Source organism: Lupinus angustifolius, unplaced genomic scaffold (genome assembly GCF_001865875.1).
Source record: "Lupinus angustifolius cultivar Tanjil unplaced genomic scaffold, LupAngTanjil_v1.0 Scaffold_21_25, whole genome shotgun sequence".
NCBI lineage: Eukaryota > Viridiplantae > Streptophyta > Magnoliopsida > Fabales > Fabaceae > Lupinus > Lupinus angustifolius.
This window is the reverse complement of record NW_017719565.1, coordinates 17795-25085: the sequence shown is the minus strand read 5'-3', so window position 1 is coordinate 25085 and position 7291 is coordinate 17795. Positions and strand designations below refer to the sequence as shown.

At 29.2% G+C, this 7291-nt stretch overlaps 1 pseudogene; it reads left to right on the top strand.

Moving 5' to 3' along the window:
• Positions 1 to 3511: 3511 nt before the first annotated feature.
• On the top strand, positions 3512 to 5095 carry LOC109338270 (annotated as a pseudogene).
• The last annotated feature ends 2196 nt before the right edge of the window (positions 5096 to 7291 follow it).

Here is a 7291-nt window from a genome sequence, read left to right as displayed (position 1 = left end):
AATAATAAAATCAGAGTTAACATAAGTAGAAGAAGTGTTACACAATAGCCAAGTTTTTGAGCAACTCTTTTTGAGCTTTTGTCTTGAGATTTGGCTTGAATTTTTGGTTATCTTTGAATTAATTTTTTTTTATTCTTTTCCTACAAAATTCAGAGACAACCTGGACAACGGGTGATCAAAAATTATAATATTTAGGCACACACAATTTATCTAAAAAGTGTTATAAGTTGGATTTTAAACGTGATTAATCAAGATAAGTGCCATAAAAAGTGATGGAAAAGTAGTACATTTTGGCACTTATCAACTCTCCCAACTTACATTTTTGTTTGTCCCAAAAAAAGGTAAAATAACAACTACTTGGCTTTGGAGAAATTAACTTGTACAAGGTCACAACTATGTATAATTTTAAAGTACCATGAGATGCGTTTATGATGGTGTGATTTTGACTCATAATGCTTCAAACTAAGAATGAATACATTTCATCAACAATTCATTTAGCACTCCACTTTTAAAATTTTATCAATCAAAGAGATCCATTTTCATACACAGATCAAGAATAGAACCAATTGGGTAAGTGTTTCAGTAAAAAAATAACTTAATTGGTTTGCAAGAATTTTATTTTAGTTTTCATCTTAACACTTACTTTAATTGCATAATTTTTCAAGGATCACTAAGGTCTTCGTTAGGTTGTAATGAGGATTGGTTATTAAAGAAAATTGGTTTTTCAAGATGTTCAAAAGTTACTTTCAAAGTTAAAAGAGAAAAAAATTATTTTTCCTTTAAGTTCATGTCTCTTTTTAACTTTTTCACCTTTTTTTTCTCTTCCTTTCCTCATTATTTTATTTACCTTTTTGTGTAACTTTTCTATATTTTTCTTAATCTCTTTTTACTCTTTTTTTGTTTTATAGCTTTAATTTTCTTTACTTTTTGATTTGTAAAGAGATTGATAATTTTTTTCCTTTTGAACATTTGTTACAAGATCAATCTCTTCCCTTAACTTAATTTCTTTCCATAAACCTTCTTTTTGAAAAATGCTCTCTTTTTACTTAAGAAAAATATAGGAGATTTCCATAAACCTTCTTTTAGGCTTAAGGGTTGTGTGTGAAAAATTTAATACTCAAATGGGTTATCAAAGGATGTTTCTAATTTTGGTTAGTCATTTTTGGTCAAGTGACTCATTCTATTTGAAAGAACTTGCCTTCATCATTTCCAAAATTTTTGTGCAATCAAGTAAAGAAAGATTAAAACAAAATCAATTGTGTAAAATCCAATAAGTTTCTCACAATAAACTTACATTTTTTGTGTTTCGCTTACACACCCTCACATGGTTGGGATTTTATGCATTCTTTTGGTTTTCAATGAATTTCACAAGTTCATGATAAATAATTTTAAAAAAAGTTTGTATTTTATCAGAGTTATGACAATATGATATCTTCATAAAAAAATTCAAATTTTCATCTTAAGTTGTTCGTCAAAGCTTATTAATTCACAAAGTTAGTGATCTTGTTAAAAATTGTTTGAGCCAAGTAGTGTTATTTATTAAGTTTGGCTTAAAAAATTTCACATTTTTAAATAAAATATAAAAAAGAAACTAAAGTAAACACACAACTAAAAATTAAACACACACTAAAAAAATATGAACAAGTAAACACACTAAACATTTAAAAAACACACACTGAAAATTTAAAAAGTAAACCAAAATAAATTTCTTTCAAAATATTATACACACTCCCCCAACTTAAGTGTTTGACTTGTCCTCAATGTATAAATTTCTTTCAAATTGTAAGGGCAACATCATAGTTTTTTTTGTTCTTTTGTCACCAATGAAACATCATGAAGTAAAACCTTAAGAAAATGATTACTCTTTTCCACTTATAACTCTTCCCCTCACCCTCATATACAATATGACATTCACACTTGAATAAAAGGAACACTAGACTCTGCTATCAAAAATGATATTAAGGGAATACACTTACTCTAAGAGTAAGTTTTAATTATAGGAAAATCTAATACTTTGAATTAGTGAATGAGTAATGATATATCCTCCTATTAATTCTCCTACTCACAAAAGAATAATATATTTCACTTGTAAACAAATTATTAATAAAATTGATTAATATAAAGATATATCGTTTTCCTTAATGAATAGGTCTATAAAATTGATGGCTAATATGTGTGATTAATCTTTTAAAACTTATCATTGCAATAAGTGGATAAGACCTCTCAAAATACACACATCTTCATAAAAACACTATTACCATGAAAGACTTGGAAATAAATAAGAATGAAAGAGAAAGATAATAGTGTAGGAGGTTGGCATCTCAATTTATTGTGAGAGAAATTAAGATGGTTCCATTTCATATTGATTTTGCTGCAATATCATATCAGTTGTGCTCTGCAACTTATGTTTCAAGGTTTCCCTCTTTTCCCATTTCTATTTCTTTCTTCTTTATTTCTAAGAATTGAGTACCACATATGTTTATATTAGAACATAAATAGTTATTGTATCAGTTAATGGCCTAGTCAATGTTATGTTTCTATTTACTCTTCTTTGATTCATATTGTATGCATTGTGTTTAATAAAATGCTAAAACCACTATGCTATTATTAAAAGGGATAATAAACCCCAAATAAATATTGCACTACCCTTATAGTAATGTTGAAATGTTCATTGCTAAACTAATATAGAGAAATTAGGAATTTGGAGACAAAAATGAGAAATTAGGGCTTAGAGCTCCCCAACCTAATCCAGAGGATTGTGGTTGAAGGAGAATGGGAGGAAGAAGAAGTACTTCACTAGCTTTGATAAGAAGATGGATTGTCACTGGCACTAAGTATAGTTAGCAAATTTGGTTGAGTGTACAATTCAGATTGGTTTACACAGTTTTCCAAATTCAGAAACTGTGAATCAAACTGTACGCAATCGGTTCCACATAAAATCGAATCAAACCATGAAATTGAATTGTATTATATTTTATCAGTTTGATTTGCTTCTATTTTTTTGGTTTTGTAGTTCAATTTGGAACCACTTATAGCCTTACTTACAACTAATTTATTATTAATGTTAGTTATATTATTTTAATAATTAATAAATTTATCAAGATATGTAGGTTAAAATTCAAAGAATTAGAAATACAAGAACAATAAGGTATTGGTCTAGTGGTGTAAGGCCATACTAGATCCCTAGAAAGACCAAATGGTCAATAGCTCGATTCATGAGAGCAATACTTGTTGGGAGGGTGAGCCATGCACCCAACGAAAGAGATTAGTTCCTTATCCATAAGGAGAGGGGATACTCTAATTTTCTCTTTAATGCATTCATTTCTAATTCTATCTTGTCTAGTGGGTCCACTCATCCAACGCAATATTATCATCTCTGCTATATGGAGTCAATTTTCTTGTTGACATTTTACTGCCCAACATTTAATCTCATATAATATTTCAGGTCTTATATTTGTATGATAAAATTTCGTATTAAGCTTGAATGATACTTTTTTATCACATATGACACCTGAAATACTCTATCATTTCATCCATATCATAAATAATTGGGGATAACTTGAAAAAAATAGAATCGTACGATCTCATATGTAACTACAAAAAAAAAAGAAGATTTGAGTACCCAAGATCCCCTTTATTAACATTTAAAAAAAGGAGGACAACAACATTATAGGGTTTAGATAGTAGTCATTTTATCACCACCACCTTGTTTGTTATTATCCAATTCCACCAGTTAACATCTCGCCAATGAAAAATCATTGTGCCCAAACATCCCTTTCTGGAGTTCTCCTTGATGAACTCATCTTTGAGATCCTTTCTTGGAAATCTCTCATCTCTGATCCAAATTTCATTAAACTACATCTTCAAAGAGCCCCCAAAAATGCCAACCTCATATTAACCTTGATTGCTAATCATGGCAAGAGATTGGCCATATCCTACTCCTTTCTTTCTTTACTGCAACACAAACCATCATCACCCACAACTATCGTTGCAGAAAATCTTCACTACAGATTAAAATTGATGAAACACACAGGTATTGGAGTCTCCTGCAATGGCTTGATTTGCTTGGTTCGTGCCTTTCCTAGAAATTTCCATAGAAACGAATTTCATAAATACAGGGTCCGCTTATGGAACCCTATTACTAAGTTGTTTTCTAAAAGATCTGCCGACTTGTTAGTTAAGGTGGAAGGTCGTGCATTTGATTCTGCTGAGTTCGGGTTTTGGTACGATAAATTAACTGAAACTTACAAGGTGGTAGCTGTCCTCATGGATAACAGAGCTTCGGTCAAGAATTTGGAGAGAACTGAGGTGAGAGTTTATAGGTTTGGTGACAACGATGATTTTTGTAGAAAAATTCAGGGTTTTCCAATTTTCCCAATTCAGCTGCATCAAGATAGAAAATGTGTGAATGACACTTTTAATTGGTTAGCACTTCGCAACTACAATTCTCATTATAAATGGGACAGAGACACAATAACTATTGATCAATTGGTAATTAATTTGCTTGACCTAAGTAAGGAGAGATACATACAATTTTCGCTGCCTCGTGGTTTTGATCAAGTCTCCCTTGTTGAGCCGAATGTTAGTGTTTTGACGGATTGCCTATGTTTTTCTTAAGATTACAAGAGAACACATTTTGTTGTCTGGCAAATGAAGGAGTTTGGAGTTGAACAGTCTTGGACTCGGTTAGTAAATGTTAGATATCAAGATCTTCGAATTAATTTGGAATCTTTTAGAATATTACCATTATGCTTGTGTGAGAATGGTAATGTCCTGTTATTGGCTGAGAGTAATAAATAGCAGCGAGCAATTGTGTACAACCACAAAGATAACACAATATAGTATACCGAAATTTCAAACAACATAAATTGGACTGTTGCCCAAGATTACGTTCAGAGCTTGATTTCACCCGAGGGAAATGAAGACCCCCTGTGATGGTTTGCTTATTTTGGTATATGTTAAATTATGATATCTGGTTTTTAATGCATTTTATATTATGTAAGGTTTGATAATAGACAAGATAGATTTTCTGAATTATTTTTGTGTAGCCTTGGTTTTACTATTTTCTATTGCTAATGGATGGATCAAAACTTATGCATTGGATGAATGAAAAGATGATAGCAAGAGGATGTTCTGTCCCTAAACTTGACATTGATTGCAGTTCTGTTCCTAGCTTTTCAAATGATTCTATTCCTAGTCAATTGTTCTAATTCAGAAGTGTGTTACTCCAAATTCTGTATATATTTTTTGCACTGAATTTTCTTAATTACTTATATTGGTTAATGATTTTCATAACTCACAGAATCATATCATGTAGAGACACACTTTCTTAATTACTTGTATTGGATTTTGGTCTGTTTAAGGAATTTCTTTTGGTTGATTAAGAAAAGGATGCAAACAGTTATTTTGGTTCCATATACCAAAAATGGCTCATAATCCTTAATGATGCTCATTTATGGACAATGTATCTATGTATTAATGATAATTTAGAATTAAGTATAGCGTGCAAGGACTAAGGAAATTGGGCTTTCTATTTATCTCAATATACTTAATATTTTTCTATTTATCTCAATTGAAGAAATTGTGTTTTCTAGTAAGTCACTTCCTATAATATATATATAGGATGAGATTGAGAACATTTCTTGTATAAAAATTGTAAGAATAATAAATTCGGGTCTTATAATTATATAGATGGTTAGAACTAAAAGTTAATTATTAATCAGATGATCACTTCAAAAAATGTTGTACATTTGTATTTTAATTTTGATTATTCAAATAAGATCAAGTGATAAATATTAATTATTCTCATTTTTGTTTAGCCTATTTTTATAAAATTAAAAAAATAAAATTTTCAAAATAATAAAAAACAGTTTGAAATAGGTATCTTGATAATTTTTGAAGCATCCTTACCATATGAGGAATTTTGTAAATGCAATTTTTGTATAAACATTTTTATCATAATTTTTTTTAAATGTCTAGGAATTAAGTTTGAAATAATCAGTTTTAAAAAAATAATAAAAAACATTACAAAACTATTTCATGGAGATATTACAAAATGTAATGTTACTAAAAGCAAAATGTAGAATTTGTGAGAATTTCCCTGCACAATCAGCCTTAGCTGCAGCAGCTTAAGCCAAAACCATTAGAATCTTTCTTCCTCTTCTCTTTGCTCCTAATTATTGTTGCAACAACCTTACAACCTATTCCCTTCATTCAGGTACATATTTCTTTCTTTTCATATTTCAAACCCAAAGCCATATCTCAAAACTAAATAGCAACCAATTGAGAGAGAAATGAACAAATCATAGATGCACTATGCTGGATATCGTAATACACAACAATCATTCAATAGCGCAATTTTGAGCGACACTGTTGAAATGAGGCAGAAGAACATCAACAATGCATAATAAAACAAGCGTTGTCCATGTGTGTAATTTCCACATCGCATTTTTGACACATCGCTGTTGAACATCTGTAACGTTAGTGCTAACTTGAATGAGTTATGTTTAATAGCGTATTTGATAGAAAGCGTTGTTAATGTTAATCAATTTGATAAAGCATAATTAAAAAAAACATTATTGAAGATAATATAGTAACAACGCTTTGTTAATTATGCGATGTTGATTTTATACGACTTTTTAAGTGTCAGAGATATTAATCGTTGATTAGTTGTTATACAAGATTTGCGTTAGATAAAGATTTAATTTGTACACTATTTAGTTCATTCATCTACCAAATCTTTCAGTTCATTTATTTCCTTCATTGTAATTACAAAACCAAGATTTCAGAAGGAAATTAAAATGGTTGTTATACAAGATTTGCGTGAGATGAAGAATTAATTTGTAAAATATTTAGTTCATTGATTTCCCTCATTGAAATCGTGTCAAGGATGTCTTTAACATTTTTTGATTTTCCAAAAGGACCCAAATTTGCCTCTTTGAATGTATTTTGTAATCTACCAAATCATTTAGTTCATTATAATGTATTTTGCCTCTTTGAATGAAAAATGAACAATTATTTTGGATGTTAATTACTATTTTTTTGTTATTTATTTAGATGATTATTTTCTTTAATATTTTTGCAGTTTCATATTAATAAACACAATAAAAAATTTAACAAAACTTAATAAAGAAATTAAAAAAACTTAATAAACACAAAAAAATAACAAAATTTAATGTTTAATATTTTTGTAGTTTCATATTAATAAACATAATAATATATTAATCTACTTAATGACAACTTCATGTTAATTATTAACGTATACTTATGTTGTATATATTTTGACTCGCAA